General features: G+C 41.6%; 1 protein-coding gene across 1 annotated transcript in view; it reads right to left on the minus strand.

The window, feature by feature from the left end:
• CDH13 (cadherin 13) overlaps positions 1–26,918 on the minus strand; it is a 984,505-nt gene that overhangs the window by 746,090 nt on the left and 211,497 nt on the right. The gene's annotated exons all lie outside the window — the stretch shown is intronic.

Below are 26,918 nucleotides of genomic sequence, written 5' to 3' on the forward strand. Positions count from 1 at the left end.
GAACACAGTGATGGAGCAGCAATGGACGTCAGAGGCCATGAGGACACAGTGATAAGACACCTGCCACACATTTGCCGTTCCATTTCTGAGACATTCAGAGGAGAAAGGTTGGATCAAAGTCACATGGGTCCCCATGACCCCAGTCCAGTTTCTTCCACATGGTCCCTGCCACAGCCAGATCAAACGTTTCACCTTTATTCTTCTGGGTTTCACAAAGCTGACTATGGAAAGGGCAGCCTGTAACGAGGTAATGGAGACGCCGATGTGATTTACCTTTCTCTGACAAGGCCATGCAGTGCACGGGCAGGCAGGGCCTGCAGAGCACGTAAGTCTTTTTCCAAAAGGTTGTTAGGTGATTTGGGGAACTTGGTCTCAGAGAAATAAGGCCTTTGGTGGCTAACCAATGAGACAAAAATAAAAATAAACAAAATCCACCAAGAGTAGCCAGTAAAATACCTGACGTTCAGCCCCTTAGGCTAAAATCATATGTTCTTGGAATAACAACGGAAATTGCTGAGACTCAGAAACGCAATGCAGGGTCCAGAACCCACACACCCTCTCACAGTGTGTCCCCCCAGGGTGGGGATTCGCCAACCTCTGAAGCCACCCTGAACTTCAGGAGGCAGTGTGAGGCTGGGTGCCCTGCTGGAAAAAGCCCCTTTGAATAATCTCTACCCTCTTTATCTACCCAGGTGTTTCCTGCCCGGCTCTTCTCTAAGCTGGATTCTCTAGGGCCTGGGGGAAGGACAGGCAGTTCCCCAGGGAATCCTCCACCTAATCAAGCCCGTAGCTGTGGTACATTGAAAGCTCTTACCTGTTAACGGCAATAAGCTAAAACGTATACCACGCTTTTTCTCTTAGTCAGTCTGGGAGTTGGCAAACTATGCCCCTGGACCAAATTGGGCCTCTGACTGTTCAGTAAGTAAAATGTTACTGCCCACAGCCAGGCGTGTTAATTACTTATTATATATGGCTGCTGTTGTGCGCCAATGGTAGAGCTCAGCCGTGGAGACACCAATCACAAAACTGAAAATATGTACTTTCCGGTCCTTTACAAAAAAGTCGGCTGACTTCTGCTGGACCATTACTGAAGATGAATCTTTGAGCACAGAGTCTAAAGTGATGTTTTCCGCATATTAAAGGAAAATCTTGTGCTGGCTCCTTCAGCACATTTAAAGGGAGGCATTTCTTGCACAGGTGTCATTGTATAGAAACCTGTCTAAAAACCACAGGTACACAAAGTTGTACAAAGAAACAGAAGCCCACAACCAAGCAGAGAGACACACAACAGGCATAGTTAAAAGGAGTAGTTACCTGCTATTGTTACCTGATGTTTTTCTTCAATGAGCAGAATGAGCATGACATTTAGAAGGACCAAGAAAATATCATAGAGATCAAAGGGAATCCACCTAAACATGGGGAGGTAAGATGTCTCGGGGCACTTAGGAACGGGTTCCAGTTCAGTGGTACTTGGTGAATATGGTATTGGCTGAAGGGACACAGTCGTCCGTCGGAACTCCTAGCAAACACACGGAAAGGCTCGGAACACGGCAGATAGCCCATTCCCAATTATCATCAATCGGAAAACAGTCAATTCCACAACCTTTCCATTAGAAAGTAAAACTTTTAACCTGGCAGCATCATTAAGAAAAGAACAAACACCCCAAAGGAACAATGTGCAAACATTGTAAGTTGACAGTTTTGAGAAATACAATAAATATGGTCAAAACCATATAGCAAAGTTCAACTGTGCTGATAATTAAATAAAAACAAGTAATAAAGTAGCAATGAGATCCTATGTTTTGTCTACAGGGATAGCAAACGTCTGCAGAGATAATGCATAAAGGTGGCGAGAGTGCGGAAACCAGGCCATCACACGGGTATGGAAACACCCAGCAGGCAGACTCTTTGCTGGGCACGGTGGCAAGACCGTAAGCTTTACAGTGTGTGCAGCATAAAACCAGCAATTCCACTTCTAAGAATTTAGTCTAAGGAAAGAACTAAGAATACGGGTGTTCATTACAGCATTATAAATAACAAATGAAATCTGATATAGTCTAAATGAATAGCTACCTCTAAGAGTTTGGTTACAAATACTTGTATTATAGAATATTTTCAGCCATTAAAATAGTATGTAAAATGAGTTTATAAAACAGATGGCTATCAGTAACAGAAACAAAATGGTTATGTGCAGTTTCGTATATATGTGACTATATATATACACACACATATATTGTAAGTATATGTGTATATTTATTACTGAATTTGTAATCATAATTATAGTAGCTGGACATTGCATTAAGGATTGTTGCATGTTTTCTTATCAGATCTTGGCAACTCTATTAAATAAGCAAGAGGAAGAATAATGATAAAGATAACTAATATTTATTGAGAATTTCCTTTAGGCTAGACAGTTTGCCAGCCATCTTATATGGATTATATCATCAGACCTTGACACAATTGTATGAGGTAGGCACCATTATCAATGCCATTTTACAAAGGAGGCAAAGGAGCCATAAAATCGTGTCGAAGGTTACACAGAAAATGCAGGTTCAAATAGGATTTAAATGCACAAAGCAAGTCACTGAAGAACATTCACTCTTATCCACTACACCATATTCGTAAGGTACAATTATTTCTTCTCGGATGAATGGAAGCACAAAGGGATGGATAGATGAAAAAATGAATAGATGGACACGTGGAAGGATGGATGGATGAATCGATGGATAGATGAGTAGAGGGTAGCTAGATGATTGGACGGATGAATATGGGAGGGATGGATGGATGAATGAATAGAAGGATAGATAAATGGAATGGTAGATGGATGCATAAAAGATGGATACATAGCCAGGAAAAAGAAAAAAAAACACTAATTATTTCTGAGTGGTTCTTTTATGGTTTTATTTCCTTCTTTATGCTTTTCCAGGAATAAGCAAATTTTTACAATGTATTGGTTCTGTAACCAGATTACAGAAATATATTTTATGTTAAAATGAATTACAATGCAAAGCAAAAAAACAGTGCTCAAAATGTTGTAGTCTTTGTATCCGTCTCTTGCAAAGGGGTAATTTAGTTCTAGGTTGAGCTAGAGCTGAACACCATCCCCCTTCGGCTGCTATATACAGTCCCAGAAGAAAAATTCCAACACACAGCCAAAACACAAAGCGGCCTCCTGAATAGCACCCAAGAATCTGTGGGTAAGTCCAGCCAACTGAAAGAAAATGTGCAAATGGGATTTTCTGCCTAAAGGAGAGCGCTTTGGACGAAAGCCACAGCTGGCTAGGAAATCAGGAGATGAAGGAACAGTGGGTTGTTTTCACAGCTGCGACTTCATGTTGTAAGTTTATGATTGAAGGAGAAAGAGTAGGGCCACTGAAGTAGTCAAAGGACTTGCATTCGAACATTGGACACGGCTGAACAATCTGAGAAAACAAAGTGGCCTAAGTCTTGGCTGAGAAAAACGTGGGGACGCCATGTAGGTCTGAGCTGTTTCCAGTCCAAGAGATGAACTGAGGCAGAGTTTAAATTTAACGTGTTTGTTTCAGGGATGACATTTTTTGAGCAAATGTTCTTTAGTGTTAACTTTAAGTGAGGCAAACGCTACAATGAGGGACATGGGAAATAGAGTCCCCCTGAATTTTCTCACTTTCTCCTCTGTCCCTGGCTTACCCTGGGCCACGTAATGTGCCTCCAAGGACCTGAAAATGATAGGCACCCGGTTGCTGCTATTAACTGAGTATCTTGCCTTGTCTGCTGCATTAGACAACTGGGGGAGCCTCAGTTTGTTCCGTCAGCTCTCTTAATTAGAAGAGCCGAGTCCCGTTCTCTCTCCTAACACCCCCGCCCGGGGAGCCTCCCTTTCTCAACAGTACACCTCTGCTGGCTGCCAAACCCATCGAACACCTGCAGATTTCCCTCCCCCAGGCGCAGAGGCTCTTTAAAGGGCTCTCCCTTGAAAATTCTGTCAACTACCAGAGAAGATCTGCATTATGTGTGAAAGAGGGAAAGGAAAGAAACTTAGCATGCATGCATCCAATCAACAATGTGTGTATTTATTTATTTAACTTTTATAAGATACTTGACTATCGGCCAGACACTGTTCTAAGAGTTTTATTTAGAGGAATGTTTAATATACCCCCCAAACTCTCACAAAGTGGGTATTAGGTTAAATACCCAAGACCATATAGTAAATTGAAGAGTCAGGATTTGGGCTCCAGCAGTGAGCTCCTCAGCAATATGCTGTGGTCACGAATCCCCAGCACCGTCCCAGGCACAGAGCGAGGACAGAGGACAGGGGAAGCCCTACCAAGATGAGCGGCCTGACTGGCCCCTCGCTTTCTGCAGACAGCACCGCAACTATCAGAGGCTTCACTGTCCCAGACACGCTGGCCTTCACTCCTCACGGCAGCTCTCCAGCGAAGAGTGGATTGATAAACCCCTCATGCAGAGGTGGAACTAAACTTTAGACTAAACATCACGCCCAAGGGGCGATGGGATAATTCATCATGTCTAGACTAACAAGTGACAAAGCATGGGCTTGGTACCAGTGTTTCTCAGAGAGGTCCTCACATCACCTGCATCAGAATCAGCTGAGACGTTGGACAAAAATGCAGATTTCTGGTTCTGCCCCAATCACGCTCAGTGTGAACCACTGGATATAGGGCCTGGCAGCCTGCATTTTGCACAAGCCCCAACCCCCCTCCCAGGTGATTCTGATATATACTCAAGTCTGAGAACTTTACCTACATTGTCCTCTTTGCTCTATCGCCTGCTACTACCGTGTTTCCCTGAAAATAAGACCTATTCGGACAGCCAGCTCTAATGCATCTTTTGGAGCAAAAATTAAGACCCAGTATATATTATATTATTATATTATATTATATTATATCATATCATATTATTCCCGGTATTATATTAGATTATATTATACCCAGTCTTATATTATAGTAAAATAATACCAGGTCTTACATTAATTTTTGTTCCAAGAGATGCATTAGGGCTGACTGTCCGGCTAGGTCTTATTTTCGGGGAAACACGGTAAATACAACCTCCGTGATATGATGGTGACGATTATGATCATTAATGTGAAATAACACAGGAAGCAGTTCACATACAAGGTACGGATCATGAATGGACACTCCCTGCTTTTAGTTCTCATAGCTGCTTAGTAGGTCACTTTTCCACAATGAAACTGGAGGCCGGTTAACCCCTCTCGTTTCTTCTGCTTTCTCTTATATTTTCTGAATTTAACAGCATGAATACCCCTGTCATAGCATTAGGTGATGACATTCTCTAAAATCCTGTCTCCGACCCATGGAAGGTGATAATAAAAGCCAGGTAATGTAAATTAGTGAACTGTCTCACAGGACAGATCACTTCAGACTCTACACGTTGGAGTCAAAGTCTGGGGTTTATTGAATCGTTGCATTAAAGGGGTGGGCTTATACTTGCTTTCTTCATTTAAACAGCTCCATTAAAAAAATCAAAACCTTATTTTTCCTCCTACCATCCCAAGGAGAGCAGACATTCATATCAGAGAGTGAAAAGAAAACAAAAATGGCTCAGTAAAAATCCTACCAAGAGCATAAATACATATATTTTAATCCAAGGCCTGATTTTGTATGTCTTTTCAGTTGGTTTGTTGTTGTTTTTTTTCAAAAAGGAAGGAAGGAAAGAAGCAGGGAAAGATGCAAGTGAGGGAGGGAAAGAGGGATGCAGGGAGGAGGGAGTGAGGAGGAAAGAGGAGGAAGGAGGAAAAAAGCCAAAGAAAGTGAGGATCACCTTAGGCCCTCAGCACCATTTCTCCAGCACAGTTAAGAAATGAGGGAGAACTTGTGACCCGCCAGCTGCATCCTGCAGAGGTGACCTCGTTAAAGGACTGGCTACCCTGCTGCCAAGCAGGTTTGCCTTCCATGCATAGGCACCGGTCAGAGACAGCACAGGTGAAAACTGAGTGGATTCGAATCCCAGCGGCCTTAGGAAATGGGTGACCCTTCATGCCCAGCCTCCACATCTATCACACGGGGATGATGTTAGTATCTGCCTCCTGGGAGGATTCATGGCAAGGGACTTGGGCCTTTTCTGCCCCGTAAGAGTCTACTACTAAAGATTCATGCTTATTATGCTGTTAATATTTTTGTAACATTGGTGTTCCTTATTTCCCACCATGGCAGTAACTTATGCAAACAGAGGTGTAAATTGAATCATAATTTACATGCTCTAGAAATTCCTGATATTTATTTTTTTAAAGTGCCAGTGTAAATCTTATGTAAGAAAAAAATAATTTGTGTGTGGCGGGGGGCGGTGTTCAGGCTTTTCTAAGTCAAGTTTTCTGAACTTAAGGTATTTCTCTATGCCTTATCGTTAGGCAGAATGATTTTTAAAAGTTAACATCATTTTTGTAAATAAAAATAATATAGCCTCACTATGAAGAGGAAATAAGATAAAAGTCAAAGAAGAAAGCAAATATTGCCTACAATGCAACCACCCAGAAATAATCTCTGCTAATATTTTGTTTTCCAACCTCCTATAGCTTTTTATTATTTGTAATGTTATTTTTGTGAAGAAAATGCCACAACACCAATCGAGAATGTCTGTCTAGAAAATTACGTAGACAGGAACGACATCCACAGCCCAGTTTTCACAGAACTCACTCGCCGCTGTGATGAAACACAAATTGCATAATGAAATTTAATATTGAAACCCAGCTAACAAAATGTTATCCTATTTATATTTTATAGCTATTTACTTTTGTTGAATGTTCTTCTTAAAATGGAGCAAACTGCCTCCCATTTCTCCCCAGTCTGTAGTGAGGAGAACACATCTTAGAGTCAGTACCCTTGCAGAAATGCAATAGGGGAAAACAGGAAGGAGGGGAGACCTGCAGATGTGTGGCTTTTTGCATGTCGCTAAATGGTGCCTGTGTTCCCCTGTGCCTCAGCTACTGCTGGATCTGATGTAGGGGTAGAGCAGTTGAAGAGGCTAGAAATGTCTTTTGATCTTTTTTTTTTAATCTATAGTTGGTCACTTCTTGTCTTCAAAACACATCAAAGGATGGCTAATGACAGGAATCACAGTGCGTGCGGTGATGCTATCAAACACTTACTGAGTGCTCACTGTGCTCTGTGCTTTCATGCATCATTGCCTTTAATCTTCACCAGACAGTAGAAAACAGGTACAAGTAGTAGGCCCATTGTACAGATTAGAAAACTGAGATGCACAGAAGTTAGGTAACTTGTCTGTGGCCACACCGTTAGTAAATGGCAGAGCCTGGACAAACCCAGCATTGTCAGACTGGCCATGCTGCCTCCCTAAGAGGACTCCACCCAGCAGGTGACACCAACTGGGACACAGAGGACGATGAACAAATCCCGAAGGCATAGAGTTTTGTGTAGAAAATATGCATTGGTTTTCTTTTACTTTCAAAAGCAAGCATTTTGTTAAAGACAGTTATATGCTGACCCTGCATGTACTCATTAGGATAAAAAAAATAAAATATTTAACTACATAATATTCTATAAATTTGCCTAATATTAACGTTGAAGAAGTCCCAGGGGAGTATTTCCTACTAGACTTTTTAAAAACAAATATAGCATTTAATATCTAGTTGGCTTTACAAGTGTATTGTGTTGCATTCTGCTTTTTTCACTTAACATTCAATCATGACATTTTCTCATATCATTAAATATTTTTCATGGCTACATAATACTCAATCACATGGATGTACCAGAATTTATATAACTTTTCCATGAGCTGTTTCTAAATAAATTGTGCTCCAAGTTAACATACTTGTACATAAAAACTTAACACACACACACACACACACACACACTCACGTGCACTTAATTCTGGAAGTTTTAACTATACACTGGATCTATAGTATACAGTATCCAACGTGGTAAAAAAACACACAAAACAAATAAACCTATTAAAGAGCATTAATTGTCCTTAGGTGACTTTACAATTCAATCATCATTAGACACTGACTAAATAAGATTTATTTTCTCTCTTGAGAATGTCTTCTCAACTTCAGCTTTTGTTCTCACTGGGTAATTCAGGTTGAATATGTAATACGAGGAGCAAGGAGAACAGTGTGTTAGCAGGAGGCAAATTGGTAAACATTTCCCAAAGCATCCAAACCCCTCCTTTTCTAGTATGAGGACCAGCTGAAACAGGCTAGCACGCCTAACACCTCTAAAATGTAACGTGCTCCTTAGGAACCAGAATTAATGTCCACGTTCAAGTCCCTGACATAGATTCTGTCTTCACTCTCTAGAGTTTAGATGGACGGATCAAGAAAATTATTTTTATGACTCAGTATTCTATTTATTATATTCCTTTAGAAAATTCCAGTCTATCTCTATTTTGTTAAAAAATAAAATTATTGTTCCTTTTCTGCTTAGAAAGAAATATTTCTACACTTATACACTAAAATGCATCTGCTTTGTGATATGTTAAAGTCTTTTATTTGAGACGGTAGACTGAGCTGAAAACTTACTCATACCTTAATTCAAACACAGATGCCTAAAATCACACACACACACACACACACAATCCGACATGAAAGTTAATAATAGGATACCTGAAGGATACAATTCCTGAAACATAGGGATTAGATAGGATTACAGGTTAAAGAAAAAAATAAAAACACAGCAAGTATTGCTGCAGAAAGTGAGGGTTGGAGCTGGGAAGAGAAGGGGGTGCAGGAACCACACACCAGGTGACCAGCTATGGTACCACTGTGGGGAGAGTCAGTGATCCCCCTCCTCCCCACCACTGTGCCAGGTAACAACACCAGGGACGTGGGTTTCTACCTCTAAGGACAGCAGTGACTAATGGAAGCTACCTCAGTGGGTACCAGAGGGTTTTGTTTTCTTCTTAGCATCGTGGATGCTGTAATGCACCTGTCAGATTCCTCTTTAAGATGAAGGACTTATTTTCCCAGCCTTATGGAACAGCCTTAAGTTCTCAGCCCTCTACAGAATCACCTTGGCTAAAGATCATCTTCTCCCCTAAGGTCATGTTCCTTTTCCACTGCCCACATGCAATGACAGATCACCACTGAGCTATAACGGCCTGGCTCCTTCACCCCAAGTCAGCACCACTCTGCAGGGCCATTGTGGCTTCAGAGTTCCCCAGGGGGTTGGCTGAGTTTCTGGTGAGACTGCATCAGAGCCCAACTTCTCCTCTACTCAAGACTGCTTCACTTCCCTCCATCCTACAGGTGACAGCCCCCGAAGCTCTCCCTAGGAAACTTCCTGTATGCCAATCTCCATCTCAAAGTCAACTTTTTGGACACTCCAACCTATGATATCACCCAAATGCAGGCTTGGGCCCCCATGCAAGATGGCCGAGGGGCACAGACTAAAGCCTCTGCAGGCCCAAACACCTTCGCGTAAGTCTGGGATAAGCTCAGCCATTGAATTGCCCTTGGCCATGTGACCTTTCCAAATACATTACACAAGAATAAAGAAAAACAACAGCAACAAGAAAACGCTGATGTTGAAAATAATAAGGGCAGCTACACAGTCCATTTGAAAGAACGGACATAAACACAGAGGAAAATCATTCTTAAAGAGGCACTGGGCACCGGAGAGTAATGTTTTAAGGCTTTAAACATGTCCTCTGAGACTTTATCTCATTGGCTTTTCACAGCCTCGGGAGTTAGGCATCATTCAACCTGTTTTACGAATGTGGAAACTGAGGGTCAGAGCATGAACTCTCTCACTGGGGCCAGGAATTGATCTAACTCTTCTGAAGAACATCATAAAAGTCGAGTTGACCTGAATATCAACATTCATATTGAAGGGCTGATCAGCTTGTAAAAAATAGCATCACATTGATATATAATAAAAAATTATTAATTTATAATTGCAAGACGCCTTTCATGGTAGTGAGCATGACAAGCTTGCTAATAGGCACCATTGGCCATTGATTTGGGCTATTAGAATAGCAGCTGTCCTCCCTCAATCAACCAGGCAAGTGTTACCCGTAACCAGGACGGACCTGGCACAGGTCCAAAAACAAAGCAATTTGCTCCTTTCCATTTCCCTAAATCTATCACCAAAATAACAGAGCGAATGCTCCCATTCAAATCACTTTTATATGTGCTCAGGCTGAACGAGACGGAGGCCCTTGGCAGGCGAAGCCTTCAGTATCCACTTTAGTGCCATCGATATATGAAGCAATCAACCCAGCCCAGGACTATGTAAATGTGACGACAAACATTTTAATAATAAATGAAAAACAGTCAGACCACTCAGTCAGGTACATGTGCTTAGAGCCAGTTTACGGGGTAATCGTGTGGATAGGAGAGAAAGAGGGCGCTGCACTGGAGAGGGGAGTGACGCCTGTAGCCAAGTGGAAAATATCTGGGGTGACGGGAAGATGCTGACCAAAGTCTTTATGTATTATCAGGATGTACCATTAACTCACAGAGCTCAAAGTGAGCTATGTGACCAGCTATGGTACCACAGTCAGTGGTACCACAGTCAGTATTCCATCACCAAATGGCATGAGGTGATGCAAATGACTGCCATGTGATGAGCAGTGGCTATGCGTCAGCCTCAGATTTCCCTTCCGCATCTCACTGAATGCTTGCCTTTGACAAGAAGCTCAGAGAAGTTAAGCAACTTCCCCCAGGTCGCAGAGCTATTAAGGGTTAGAGCTGGCATTCAAATCCAAGTATTCAGACCCCAGGTGTCTGTCTGTCACAGGTTCTGTGAGCACCAGAGCTGGGATGGTAACAAGCATGTACCCAGCCTGCTAAGCTGCAGGCCACACTGGCTTCTCTCCCTGGAATAATAGTATGGCGCTGGTGAGAGCCAACTACGAATAGGAGGAGCATACAGGAAGTATCTGTCGTGGATGGAGCTGGTGTCATGATTATGAAATGGGAGGGGCCTGTGTCAGCAAGTGGGGGGACCCGAGAAAATACAAAGCCCTCCATGGTCTCCAAAAAGTTAGGCAGCTCATATAACATTGCAAAGCCTGTTTGTTGCCTCTTTTAAAATGCTCAGAAAAATTCAGGCGTGACTTACTTTTAAGTCTTAGATACTCTGGTAACACCTACAAGGGCACAAATGATGAGGATGGAGTCTTGGTGTTTTGGTGTGGTAAAGATAAAAAATATCAGGATTTTGGTGCACAATTCACCAAAAACTTCCCAGAGCTTTGTAAATTATATATGTATATATCTATATATCTATAAACATAGATATATAGATATATAGACATAGATATAGATATAACAGGGACCCTCTTATGGAAATATACCCGTGTGCTTTTCTTTTCACATTTTCCCCCATCTTTCGCCAGAGGCATCTGGTTGCCTTAGGGAGGATTAGGATGTAGAATCAGGAATGCAAAGAGAGTGAAAGATTCAATATTCTGCCTAAAGACTTTAGTGAAACAAAAGTATTGAAAGCCAGGCTTTGCTGAGAGAGAAAAGGGCTTTCTAATTTGCGAACATTTTTTGTAAGCCTTATTAGGTAGAGATAAGTCAAGACTTCATGGAGGAGAGGTTCCCACCCACCCTGACACCTTTTTCACCTGGGGAATGCTGCCAGACTGGGAGACAAGATGGGAAAGCTCCCCGGATCTCAGAAAGTCTGGCTTTACCCAGAAAGCCCATAACCATTATGCCACAGAGCTTTATATTGTAAAGGTATGTATATTTCCAAGCATTTCACTCTACCTTATTTCCTATGAGCTCAACAGAATGAGAAAGAATTATACACACACACACACACACACACACACACACACACAGATGTGCCAAAAAGATGTATACACATTTTAAGAAAGGAAAAAAAACTGTATTAAAATTGTAATACTCAATATATACCGATAACAAAAGATGAATACCAGTCACATTTGACTTCTGAGGTGCTCAGAATGGCTACCATCAGTCTAATTTTAATACAGTTTTTCCCTTTCGTAAAATGTATATATAATTTCCACTTCCCCCTCTCCTCAAGATGAAAGGCAAGGTTTGACTCTCAGAGGCTCGGGTGTCCCCTAGTACCGAGTTGAGGGTGGAAAGGTGGCTTGTTTTTGCATGCTGAAACTACCAGAATTTTCTAAAAAATGGATGGGGTGGAGGTGGGTGAAGCTCTGTAGCTTAGGGGGGTTGGAATGAGCTCTTTTTAGATTGGGAAGAAGTCAGATTCTGAAGTATGTCTGTAGACCTTCTGGAACATTCACTGTACATTTTCACATTTTAAAGGTCCTGCAGTTAAAAAACAAAACAAACAAACAACACATACACACAAAAACCAGTATTCCCCAAACTTATTTAACTTCAAACCTTTTTTTTTTTCCTCATGTGCCTTCCTATTACTATTCTATAGAACAGTTTTCCGTAGACAGAGGTTTGGGAAATTCTGACTCGGAAAACTATTATGTACTGAGAACTGAGACCACCCAAATCAACATGGAATAGGTACGAAGACCAAGAAATGAGACCTCCTGTGTCAACCTGACTTGTTTGTTCCCAGAAACCTTTGCCCAAGAAAGATAAGACACTAAATCAGTAAAAACGTCACTGTTTCAGAAAATGAATGAAGATCAATTTACCTGAGGGAATAGTTCTATCTGGACAAACAGCTCATTTATCAAAATAACAACGATGATAATAATAATAATGTACTTCAAGACTTACCTAAGACCTTGCTATATAGTATGTCATGAGCTTTACCTGATGCCAGTTTCCTACCTTAAATCACAAGAGTCTAGATCCTCCCCCAAACTCTATAAATACCCATTCTGGTTTCGGCCTTTTGACACGTTGCTAAGATTCCATCACGTGGTGTTCCTTATGGAAGGGAGCCTTAGCAAGTGTACCTGTGCTTTATTAACGTGAGTTATCTGGCGATTTTTGAGGGAGTTGCACTGTGAGCTGTTGACCACATGACTGAAAACCTGAACGTAAGAACCTAAATGATGTTTGAACGTGGTGGCTCACAGATACCTTTCCCCCTGTGGTCAGAACTCAGCACTGCCCAGGGCCCAGCGTGTTTCAGTCAGAAATCAAGACTCAGTCATTGTATAAATGCCTCTGATTACTGCTTGGAGCCCTTTCTTTAGGGAATGGCTTCCAATTGCTGGACCTGTCTCCCAGATCGCAGAGGGGCTCTCGACTCAGTGCCAAGTCAGTCAGCTTTTCTTCCAATGAATGAAGACACCCAAACTGGAAGGTATTTGAAGCTCGGCTGTTCCTACAAAGGTATCCAAACACTAAAAGTGGGGTCCACAGACCAGTGTCCTAACTCTTAAAGGGCCCATGACAAGGTAAGTATGACTGGGAGCAACTTTGATAGAGTCATATTCTTTAAAGCTTTTATTTTGTATGTCTTTGTTTTCTTTTTTAGTAATAGTTTTTATTATATTGTTAAGAAAAACTGTTTAAAACTTCAAAGTAAGACAAAAATGTGTTTGGGGGTGGAGAAGTTCATTCAAAATCACATACAGGCATTTCTTAACAGGTCCAGTCAGGGATTGTTTATCTAGGGAAATGTAATTTGTCCAGCTCGTTATTTACCACTCATTGAAAGTTGCTGATTTAGTAAAACTAAACTTGTAGATTTCTGCATAGTAGAGATGTAAATAATATTCAGTAGGAAAGATAACCCCAATGGTTACAATTACTTGTCTTTTAGGATATTAACCAGCTTTGCACATAACAGACTTAGTCTAACATTTCTTAACCATTAAATTGCCTACAAATAGCTCTTCAAATGTTCTTTGAGTCAGACTTATCATCTTATTGGCCTGCTTTTTTATTCATGAGTTTGGACCTGTGTTCATTTGATAGTTCTATATGAGTTATGTTTTTCTAAATTAAAAAACATAACTCATAAATTATTTTTTTCAGTTACAGTTGACATTCAGTATCATTTTACATTAGTTGCAGGTGTACAGCATAGTGGTTAGACATTTCTACAATTTATGCAGTGATCCCGCCCGATTAGCCTAATACACACCTGGCACTATACACAGTTGTTGCAACATTATTGACTATTCTCTATACTGTACTTTATATCTCCATGGTCATTCTGTAACTACCGATTTGTATTTCTTAATTCATCACGTTTTTCACTCAGCTCCCTAGCCCCCTCCCCTCTGGCATCCATCAGTTTGTTCTCTGTATCTATGATTCTGTTTCTGTTTTGTTTGTTCATTTATTTTTTTCTTTAGATTCCAGATGTAAGTGAGATCATATGGTATTGGTCTTTCTCAGTGTGACTTATTTCACTTAGCATAATACCCTCTAGGTTCATCTGTGTTGTTGCAAATGGTAAGATTTCATTCTTTTTTATGGCTGAGTAATATTCCATCGAAACTATATTTTGACTTTTTTTTTTTACAAAAGTGTCAGTCTGTGATTCATTCAAACAAAAGAAAATAAAAGAAGTGGTCTTTCACTATAGAAAATTTGAAATACACTGTTCTAACTCTGAGCTCTTACTGCTTAAACTCTTGGAGATTCCTTAGTTTCTGTTCTTTCTGAGGCCTCATGATTCAGGATTTTGGGTGCACCTGTGAGCTACACAATTTCCTTCCATTATCCCTTTCCTTAAAGTCTTGGGTTGGTGAGAGTTTATCAGAACTCACAAAGTCACTAAACTGTAGCTGTCGCAGGCAAAGCACTTTATAACAGAGAACATCTGACCTCTACTTAGGTGTACAAATAAGCTATGACCATCACAAAAATGTGCCTGATGAAAAATGTACATGATGAGAGGGAAAAGTTTGAACTGGGCTACCTCAAAAGCAAAGCAGGCAACTTTGGACATAAAACCATTTTTATGCACATCTCTATCTTAGACCTCTTACTGTAGAACTGCCTTGATCTTACTCCATAATAATCAAAACACCTGGAAGTTTAATCAGCGCTGCTATGAACCAGACTCCACAGCTTCAGTAGGAGCTGGTGCTGCCCATCTCTCCTGAATACGGATGAAGGCCTGCTTCCAGAGCATGCCTTCCGTGCCCCGTTGGATACTGGGAATGACCACTGGGCCACACTGGATGGGCATCCACCTGACGACCCCAGGTGCCCACTACCTTCAGTCCTCCCTGTTCTTAGTCTTGTCCCCTCCTTCAGTGCCTAGAATTTGATGCTGAATCCCTTTCCTAGCTTGATTTATCCCCACTCACCCTCACTTTTTGTTTTTAAGTAGACAAACGTCTTTCCACTGAAAAAATGCAGCGCTAACCAAATTCCTTGGAGGTTTTGTCTCATATTTTGAACTGTTTTCAAGCACTACTTATTTCTTTCATGTTATTCAAAATCAATGTTTCCTCATTTGGAATCCCCCTGCCCCCAGAGAATTTAATGTATACATAGGGAAATTAAAACCAATTTTAGCTAAAAATAGATCTTGTGGGAGGTCTCTGGAATCAGCTGACAAGCACAGTTAAGAGGAACCTGGATGGCTGACAACTGTTTTGGCTTCAGATGGGAATAAAATAGGCTGGTGTGGTGGTTGGCCCCTTTTCAGGGGCGGTCTGCCAAGACAGCATTTACCAAGTAGCTCACAAGTAGAAGCAGGGTTGTGGGGGGTGGGGGGCTGGAACCTGGAGGCTGGGCCACCACCACACTCTGCTGCCCCCAGAAGCGGCTGGGATGTGAAGAGGCCAACCGCATGTTTTAGCAGGATTGAGGTCTGTGACTTTTCAAGGGAACGTTCTCCTAAGGACTGTGGTCTGTAATTCTGAAATCCAAGAAGATCAGCATTCCAAAAGGGTTTTCGTAACTCGTTTGGCCACCAGACCCAACCTGAACTAATGTGATTGTATTTGTGGCCCTTGTTTATCTTACTTGAGGTAAATATTCACGTTCGACTGCTGAAGTATCTGATTTATTACAGGATGCTGCCCCAGACCCCCCCGGTGGAGTCGTGTAATAAACAGCACATGCACTTTATTAGTTTCCTAAATTCTGAAACACATAAACACATCTGTATCTACGGTTGGGAAGAATCACTTACATGCTCTTCAGGGAGCATCCTTTTAACATTTAGTCCCAAGAGACCCAACATGAGAGAACAGTATGTACATGTGTATTGGAGGGGGAGTGGGGAGGCACGTGTCCCTAGAGCATGAAAATGCCTGAAAGGGAGACTTAGAGGAAATAGGCAGAACAGGTGTTCTGTTGCAGAGGAGCCAGGCTTTACTGAAAATTCTGGGTGCCACATTTGGTAGACAGTGGCACTGCCCATTTGAACGGCATCATTTGGTAGATACATCCTCCCTGGCCTTATCTTTCAAATGATAAAATCAACCAACCTATACATAGAGCTTGCATGTGGCAACAGCTGTCCTAACACTTTTGCATGTGTTATTTTCATGAATCCTCAAAACTTTAGTTCCATTTTACAGATGAGGAAACTGAGGAGCTAATAAGTTGACTGACTGGAAATATTACCAATTGTATGTGATGGAGGTAAGCGATCAAGCCAGGAGTCCACACCAACAACCCTGTGAAGCTCTCGGGGACACCCGATTCTGTCCTCAAAGGAACGGACAGGAGCACTTGTGTGAGAGGAAACTGGATACCGCATTTCATATGAAGAGAACATGCCAAGTCAGGAGGTCAGAGCGTGTTTGCACCACTGGCACTTCTTTTGACATATTAGATCTTTCAATCAACTTTTACACCCTCATCCATAAAATGGGATTTGTAATCCTACTTACAGCGCAGTTGATCTGATTAAATTGATAAACTGGTATCCCCTTTCCTGGACCAGAGGAATTCAAACTGAAAAACCTGCTCTCATCTTAGGGATTTTACATGACTACGGGGTCTCTCTCTGCCGGTTTACCAACTCAATTTTTACCCGGCTGATTCCTTTTGGTGTCTCAGGTCTCAACTTCTCAGACAAAATGTCTTTGGCTACCCGTTCTATACAGTAGCCATCCAGAAATTTCTATCATATGACCTTGCCTTATTTCCTTCATAGTCCTTATCATCAGCTTTTCACATATCATTTTCCTGTTTTCTTAGGTGCCTATTTCTATTAGGTGCCTGTCTCTTTCTCTCCACAAGAATAAAAGCTCCAACACAAGAGGCATCTTTTTTTTTCCTGGTTCAAAGTGTTATCCTTTGTACCTAGTACAGTGTCTGGCATAACATAGGTGATCATTCTGTGTTTCTTAAAAAAAAATAAAAATTAAAAAATAAATAAATAAATAACGGACTAAAAAACAGTAGGGACTCCACATATGTCATATCCTTTCCTACCTCCTATTTCTAGCTCCAGAAGGAGAATGTGAATTTGGTCAAATACAAAAAGTGCTTGGGGATATTGTCACTGACAAGTATTTGAACCTCTTGCCCTTTTGCTTTCAGGCCAACAAAAATTTCCATGAAAATTAAAATCAAAAGGTCAGACAGAGGGCACAGCAATTATTAGAATGTGTGTGGATTTGATCTGTTATAGGATAATAGGATCTTTTGCCTTCTCAAACTACTTAAAGCCATGCTTAATTTGTCCTAATTTATGTTTTGATGCCTTACTCAGGAAGCAGCCTAACTCATGTTAAATTAGGAGACGCTCCTGTAATATCCATATGTTCCTGTGCAGGAGTCCCCCCTTATCCATAAGGGACTGTTCCAAGACCCCCAGTGGATGCCTGAAACTGTGGACAGTACTGCACTATATATATATATATATATATATATATATATATATATATGGCCAAAAAATGTGTAGACATTTTAAGAAAGGAAAACTGTATTAAAATTGTTATATTCAATATATACCGATAACAATATATGAATACAAGTCACGTTTGACTTCTGCAGTTACAAGTGGTTACCATCAGGGTCCAGACACTTCTGATTATGACAAGCTACTGCTTGAGCAACGTTGACCAAAGTGTCCACTTGTATACATTTTTGGGCACCCCTGGTGTGTGTGAGTGTGTGTGTGTGTGTGTGTGTGTGTGTGTAATGTTTTTTTCCTATACATATACCCAAATTGCCAGCATCACTACTCTTGTGCTTTGGGGCCATTATAAGTAAAATAAGGGTTACTTGAAAACAAGCACCGCAATACTGGGACAGCAGATCTGATAACCGAGACGGCTACTAAGTGACTAAGGGTTGGGGAGCGTCTGCGGCGTGGGGACTCTGGACAAAGGGAGAATTCACCTCCCTGACTGGACAGAGCGGGATGGCAAGAGAGTTCATCATGTTACTCAGGATGGCACCCACTGTAAAACTTACAAGTCATTCATTTCTGGAATTTTCCCTTTGATATATTGACCATGGGTAGCAGAGACTAAAGAACGCAGAACGGCAGAAAAGAAGGGAACTACTGTGTTCTTAATCCCTTGAAGAAAAACAGAGATGAAAGAGATTTACACCAGTTCCAGATCCCTGGGAGTAAAGACGCCCAACAGGTTGAAGAGTGAGGCCATATGGCAGCACTTAGAATTTAACTGTCTTAATGAGGCAATCTGCTCACCAGCCTCACCAGTGAGAGACCTGGCCTGATGGCTGTCCTCATCCCCTGCCACCTAAAAGACACTTGCATTTGCCTGTGCTGGGTTCTAAACATTCTCATGCATGGAGCACAGCCTGCAGTCATAAACCGTAATACCGAAAGCGGCCTTGGCGATGGAGTAAAACACCCTCGTGGTGGACCCCCTTGCTTTCACAAGCCCACCATCACTCCTTTCCTTCGGAGAACAGCATCTCGTTTCCCCAGACCTGGTCAATAGGGATACGGAACCCTCTGGGATACCATGATTGGCTCAGGGATAAGCACATGACCCACGCTGGACCAAGAGAGAGCCATGGCATGTTTGCTGGAACACCTGGAAAAGAGAGGTTCCGGGGTATTAAGCTGGAAGAACAGAAGGCTGGGACTGCTGGTAGCCATCCCGGGGGGAAGCCTCTGAGAGTGAGGGGCGCCAACACTATAGGAAGCAGAGCGAAGGAAGGAAGGGGGATATTGGTAACATCATTAGAGCAGCTACATCCAGGTCTCCCTAAAGCCAGCTCAGACCTGTGAGCTGCTAACTCCCTTTATTTTTGCTGAAGCCAGGTGGAGTTGGGTTACTTTGGATTATGATCAAAAAAGTCCTGACGACGTAATGCACCCTCATCATACCAATGAGGAAACAGAGGTCCAGAGCGGAAAAGGGTCATACAAGTCCATGTTTGAGCTGGGAGAGACTCCAGTGATTCTGCGTCTCTTTTAGGAAACTTCATAATGTCTCCCCCAGTCTAGACCCATGGAGTCCTCTGGGGTTCTGCTCTCACCCTTATTTCACATTCAGCTGCTCCTCAATCATGTGGCCATCTTCCCTGCCCATACGTCCCAACCACCTCCATCGCTGAACTTCTGAAATGCTTCCATGAACGCCTGAGCCTTCCCTCATCTTCTCTCTCATCTGTCTCCTAATCCACATCTGCAGAAAGCAAGCCACACTCTCTGATCAAGACTCCCCTTTTCGCACATTACCATATTAACAATTCAAACCACTGAGAAAAGGTTTGAAAGTCTCAGTCAGGGCCAGCCAGCCCCTGCCCATCCTCTTAGCAGTGCCCTCTGCTACCTTGCCCAGCAATAACAGCGACCATAACAGCAATGGGTTGGTGAAAACAACACAAACAACATGTGCGTTTGGTCTTTTGCAGCATATCATTTGATCCACGCAGCAGGCTTAAGAGCAATGGTGACTTCCTGGAGGGGAATTTAAATGCCAATAAGGGGCAGGCAGAATAAAAGAGAGAGCCTGCTGGGTGACAGGAAGACCAGACGTAGCAGGGCCACAGGGCAGGCCTCAGATGTTATGACTGCAATACTACTTCTGAGGCTGATATTTTAGTGCTTAGTATGGACCAGCCACTATTCACGGCCCTTTGACATTTACTCCTGAGAACAACTTATTGGACTGGTTGCCATTAGAACATCCATGTTTCAAATGAGGAAACTGAGGCACAGTGTTTACCCCCCCAACTGGCTCGAGATACTTAGCTGATAATGAGCTGACCTTAGATTTGAACCCAGGCAGCCTGCCTCTAGGGTCTCTATTCTAGAGACTCAATACTGCCCAGAAGTGATGAGTTTTTTTTAAAGTGAAATTCTCAGTGTTGACAACACATTCCTGGCATGAAACACTCCAGACTGTCACACTGAGCAGCCAAACAGGACAGACATATCTGTGGGGCAAATGGAGCCCAAGTGTGATTCCTCTGATCTGTTTATTTCTTCTATTCTCCTGATAAGAAAACTTACACCGAGAGAGCTACATCTCTACCGACATTCCTCATCTCATAAGTCCCTTCCACTCGGTTATTTCACGTTTCCCAATCTTCAAAAGATAATTGAGGACCCAAATCCAAAGAGAGGAACTCTAGCATTTTATTATATCCCTCCCTAAGTTGGATATGTGTTCTTCGTATTCTGCAGTTATTTCATTGCATCATTTTACATTTATGAAATGAAGTAGTCAGTATAATTCATTTACGGGGATCCTAATAAATACTAATTGACTGATTACTAGATTGTTATAAATATGTGAGTAGGAGGGAAGGGCAAACCTGTAAAAATACTACATTTCTACAGGATTCTGTTTAAATATAGGAAAAAAAAACTCTCATTAATGTAAACAGGAGTCTACATTCTGACTCAAAGTATAATCACCTTCCTAATGACAGAGTGAATTAAATGACATCAGAGTAATTTTTCTTGACATATCACAACAGCTTAAAACAAATATACCACTTGAAATTTCAACCTTATTCACATATTTTCAGTCCATGTAATGTTAAATAATTTCACTAATCAGTTCATCAATCTCCCAATCTGAGAGTAAATACAAGTTAGTAGTGGGAAGGACAACCAGAAACTGGAAAGGAGATTATTATTGTTTTGTGTTTTTTGTTGCTGTTTTTTTTAATCACCAAAACAGAAAACAAAAACAAAAGAACTTAGGATGGTCTTAAGGATAAAGGATATAAAGAGACAAAAGCCCAAGTCCACTTGAACTCAGGAAACAGGCATTTCCCCACCTGCCAGGTTGGAAAGTTCATTCATTTTTTACCATCCAAATGAAATCTTTTCAGCAGGGTCAAAAGGGCTTTTGTTTTGACATTTAATTCACTGGCGATGTATTTCCTGTGTTAGAATGCAAAACACCTCTCAGACTGCTTTTTCATTAATTGCCTTCATTTTTCAAGTTCCCTGTTTGATTTATAGTCAATTAAAAACACCCTGGAAAGCCATGACTCATGTATGGTAAGTACAAATATGATGAATGCAACAGGATGCACTCTCCATGGATGACCCACCCCTAACCAAAGTCAGAGCGTCAGAGTGGGATCGCCGAGCAGGGTCTTGGTGAAAGGAACTCATGGGGAGGGTGCAAAGCCAGGAATACACGGTCCTGAACAAGATGCCACCAGATCCATCCAAAACAAGGAAGAAGGGGGACTTTTCTATATTTTTCTATCTTACAGAGGAAGAATGAACTTGGCTATGAACAGAAAATACATAACGTGGTAGGAAGTTCTCTTTGTCTCATCCAGATTGATGAAAGTGGATGGGAAAATTAAGTGGCAAATTGCCTTGATATTTCACGACCAACATCAACCAATACTACAAGACCCTAGACCAGAACTCTGGATAAAAGCCTGGACACGGGAATCCTGGGTTCAAATCTTGCCATCACCTATGATGAGCAATATGACCTTGGGTAAATTGTTTCACCTGGTCCAGCCTTAGTATCCTCACCTGTAAATGGACACATGAAAGTGCTTTTCCCCTAAGGGCTGTTATGAGGTTCAAGGGGGCTGGTACAGTAAATGCCCGCTGTGAAGGCCACCGATGCCCCAGTGGTCAGCACTGGTGGTGCTTTATAAAAGTCCCGACATCTGTTCCTAAAGTTTTCACACTTGTTACATTTTCTAGAAAAGCGCTCTCTCTCTCTCTCTCTCTCTCTCTCTCTTCTCTCTCTCTCCCCCCCCCTTCTATCAGCATAGGCATGCAGCCCTTCATGAGAAGATCTCTGAAGAGTTGACCCTGATTCTCCAGAAAAATGAACATACTGAAACTTCAGAAGAACCATCAGAAAAGTCAAGAGCAAAAAAGTAACATTAACTTAATGCCTTAGATCAATGATTTCCCACCAAAGTGAGGTAAATAAGAATATTTGGTGCATTTTTTACAAAGCAAAATCTACTCAAAGGACTACATTTTCTTCTATAATTAGTCCTTACACTTGTTTTGTTTGGTTCTTGGTGCCAAATGACCTTTCAAAAGAAAATTTGGGCTAACGTAAACAGGGTACTCATTCAATTGCTTACGTTTTAAATCTTTTTATATCCAGACTTAAGATAATGTTTTAAAATATGCTCTTATCAATCCAAGATTTAAAAAAGAAAAATCTACTCATCTGTGAAATTCAAATCCTAGAATCACTGCTTTAGATGTTTTTTTCATCTCTTCGCATTTTTAATGCCGGTGATTTATCTTCAAAAAAGCTAGGGCAGATGCCCATTGTAAGGAAATTGAACCTAAGGTCTATGAATAACAACAATAATAACAACAGCAACAACAATAGCAATAATAATAGGAATAATAAATGCAGCTTCCATTTATTCATTGCTAGTTTCCAAGCATTTTTCCATCAGTTATTGCATCAACTCGAGAAGTAAGGGCTGCCATTATCCTTCTTAGACAGATGACATATTCAAACTCAGAAGATTCAAATAACTCACTCACGGTCACACAGCTAAGATGTGACTGTGTCATATGTTTGAAACCTAGTCGATGTGAGTTTAAAACTAGGTGACCCTAACTGCAACATTAGAACCATCGGGAGGATGCAATTGGAGCCCACCCTTTTCACAATCATCAGAAGGTGAGGTTCCTCCCCCGGGGGGGTTTCTAAGAGGCAGCAGGGAAGAAGCTGACTGGCTCCGTGGAAAACAAGCCCTGATGAGAAAAAAAAAAAAAGCAGGAGGTAGTCACAGGTGTGAGCCCTTTGTCTCCAGCTTGAACGAACAACTTTGTGCGCCCTCCCATGTAGGCTCAGGTTACCCTGGGACGGCTGCCTCCTTCGCAGTCTGTTTCCGTCTCTCTCAGGAGCCTCTTTGTGACTTGGGCCACGTTGTTTTGTTAGGCTGTGCAAAGAGACCGTGAGCTCACACCAATCGTGTGTGCACCTCCTCCATGTTTCCCAAACTGGCTCGCAGTTAATAGAGTGGAGCAGAAATGATACCTGTGCCTCGTGAGCTGAGGGAGTTAATCACCTGGGGTGCCAATCCCCCATGCTTTATTGTCCCCCTGTCTGCTAGCTCGGTGACAGAAGGCACAAGATGGCAGGTCCGAGTTGGAAGTAGCCTGGGTCCTCGAGCTCCTGCAGGGAGGGCAGCCACTCGGAGGAGAGCTACGCAGGGGTGCAAAATGAGCATTGATTCTGTTAGGTCACTGGGGTTGTTTGGTACCGAGCCTATTCTGACAAATGCACGTTCTTTATTAAAAGTGTAATTGCTTGTAAGTCTGCATTTTAGGTAAACTCAGGTGTGGTCATTTCTCTCTGTGTATCTGTGTGGCTTTTCTGTGCGTAGCCCAGGAGGAATGAGCCATAAAGGATGACCAAGTGGGGAGAAAAGTGCTGACCTGATAGTGGTTGGGTGGCCAGGGAGTGTCCTTTCTGGACACTGGTAGTTGGAGAGTTTTCCCACTCACAGAAGCTGGAGCATCACGAGTATGGCGGCTTTCCCTAGCAAACACGACGATCACAGATCCCTCCACAATGCCACAAGGTCTGTTTGAGCTGAGAGCGGCAGGGAAGAATATGCCCTTCTGCAAGTTTACAGAACACAGGATAGGCAAGGGCTTATAACTTGGTCTTTTTCCACATCAGCTGGGTGGCTGGTCGGTTTTCCAAGTCAGTTATTCTTCTGGAGCTGGGTATCAGCTGGGAGGCTGGCACCAGGGTGGCTTCCAAATCTCGTGGTACCAAGATGGTGGCTACCAGAATCATATGATTTTCATGTTGCAGGAGAAGCCACCACACCAACCAATTGGGGATAATTCTGGGTATTGGAGGCCATGAGGAACTCCTGCCACAAACCCCTCCCAGATTCCTCCCTGAGACCAAAGACCTTGAATGGATCTCTCCTTTTTGAGTTTCTGCCTTCTAAGCTGTTTTCTCCTTTCTTCTTGTATTTCTCATCAAAAAGGGGCATAACCACATACATCTTCCCAGCTCATCTTTCAAGACTGAGATAAAGCCAGGGAAGTTTTGTCCAAGTTATCATGAGTTGGGGGCTTTGCACCACACAGTGGAAGAAGACACAATAAAATCATTCCCCTGGTTACATTAGAAGAAATAGTGGGATACCATGTTTTGATCCTAGAAGCTTGTTGAAAAATGGCCTTTTAAAGACGAAAGCAAGTCTAGTTAGTGGAAAGAAGAGTAGAATAAAGAGTTATTGGGATGTGACGGAAATAAAAGGCTTTAGAACAACTGAGGGAAAGATGTATCGAAGTGAACAGTGAATAAAATATTAGGGAAATAAAAGGAGTGGAGATGACCATTAGTAACAGTTGAAGTAGAAAAAGATAAGGCATTGAGAATTGAGGAGAAAGATGAAAAAGGATAAAAGGAAATATTACTGTCTGAACAAAGAGAGCAGGGAGCCGTGGACAGAATAAACATTCCCTGTAACCTGCTAAAAGCTGAACACAGAATTGGTTGAATATAAGTCTGGGGTACGAGCAGATAGACTGGGTCTGTCAGGCAGAGACAACACTTTCAGACAACTTCATAGAATAGTGAAAAGTATAGCCATCAATTGATTGTGCTGTGTTTACACCTCCTATAAGACAAAAATTCACAATGATTGGAAACCAAAGTTCTTAAATTGAAAAGATAAAGGAAAAATGGAAAGCGCAAATGACATAAGTGAAACCCAAGATACTGTCACTAACCTGGAGTCTTTCAGCATCTGTTATTACCTAGAACACCCCTAACCATTTCTTGGATTTTGGTACTTGACCCTAAATATCTAAGTATTTTAATACTTTCTGGTTTTGTTTGATGCTTTTCAGTTTTTATGCACATGTTAACCTTGTGTCAATATAGTGTTCATTCTGAAAGCACCCACCACTCATTGGTTGCTTGGTTAATTATGTTTTTCAGAAATAGAAGGGTCTTTTGTTGAACTATAGGGAAATACATGAAAGAAACTGAGAATGAGAGAGGAAAGAGGGAGGAAAGGAGCTAGAGAAAGACAGGGTGGGGGATGGAGACAGGGAGAGAGAGGGACAGAGGGGGAGAGAGAGAGAGAGAGAGAGAGAGAGAGAGAGAGAGACTTAAAATGTTAGTTGGTTAGAGGGCCAAGTCCATTCAGTATTTGGGGCTTCTTATTTCTTCTTACAAGTGGAATAGAGCAATATATTGCTACTACATACTTCTGGAAATCCAGATTTTCCCAACAATATTTAATAGGCATTCTCAAATCTTCATTTAGGCCTAACTGACCTTATTCACAGGGTCTACACTCACAATAATCTACGGCCTTTGCTTTGAGATGAACTCAGAAGTACCCAACTAGATTTGCTCTCTGTATTTTTTTTCACTCTAATAAGATATATGAACCTACAGTTTCACTGAGAGGGGGTGGTCTGATTTTGCTGTTCCAACAATTCACATATAAATTTTAAAATATCCTCAAATCTCATATCATTGACTTTCCCTGATTGTGCTATCGTTGATAATCAACCCAGTTCCATTTAGCATTTACTAACTTACACAGAACCAACAACCATAACCCACTTAATTACTTAGGGAATTGAAAACACACACACACACACACACACACACACACTGTGATATTAGAATGTACAGTATGGTCTAGTTTAAATTAAAAAGATCCCCTAAAGTATGATTGTTTCCAGCTTCTCAGCAGTGAATTAAAAGCTGTTTGGTGTAGTGAAGATTACAGCAGCAATCACATTTATGGGCCTGTTTTGCATACCAACGCTATTAATTTCCATACTCAGGGTGGCTTCACATTTCCACACATGTTAATATAGATATAATTTGGGATAATCACTTAGAAAAAAAAGAGAAGAGAGAAAGAAAGGGAGAGGGAGAAGGAGAGAGAGAGGGAGAGAGAGAGAGAAAGATAAGAGGGGAGCCAGAAATATGATTCTATTAAACCAAGTTCTGTTTGAAACATATTGATTCTGATTAATAACAGAATCAAAAGACAAATGAGGGTTCCTGATGGCCTGACCCAAGAGTCACACTCAGGGATCAAATTAATATGAAATCACATATTGGAATTCACTTATTGTGCCAGTTCTGCACCTTGTCATTACAGACTCTAATTACTGAAATGATTTCATTGGCATAATTGCATCAAGATGTGCCTGGGCTTCACCTTGGACAGCTCCCTTGATGCTCAACATTGCATCTTCATTATTGTGTTCCTTTCAACTCTTAAAATGTGTTCCAGCCTCACAGAACAATCCAATCGAGCAGACTGATTTTTTTTTAACTTTTCTTTAAGCATGCCAGACACATAGCACAGGAATGAAGGGCTGTGGCCAGCCTGGGAGGCAAGCCTGAGTCCACGGGGGCAAATGTACAGTTATCTTCCCTGAAGGGATCTCAGGGCATCTGACCGAATTAAACAACTGTTTTCATATTCTTCCTTCCCAAATGTAAAAGACGGGTGCTCAAGAGCCTACCATGAAATGTGTGTGTTTTTTTGTCTAACATCAGTTTTAAATTCTATTGTGCTGAAACCATGCTTGTTATGCATTTAGCAATGCATTCCATGTTCTCATAAAGATAAAACAATGTAATATCAGCATTAAAAAACAGGAAGAGATGAGAACCACAGGTCTGAGGGGAGCATATTTTAAGGAAATTAATTGGAATTT

Source organism: Rhinolophus sinicus, linkage group LG11 (genome assembly GCF_036562045.2).
Source record: "Rhinolophus sinicus isolate RSC01 linkage group LG11, ASM3656204v1, whole genome shotgun sequence".
Lineage (NCBI taxonomy): Eukaryota > Metazoa > Chordata > Mammalia > Chiroptera > Rhinolophidae > Rhinolophus > Rhinolophus sinicus.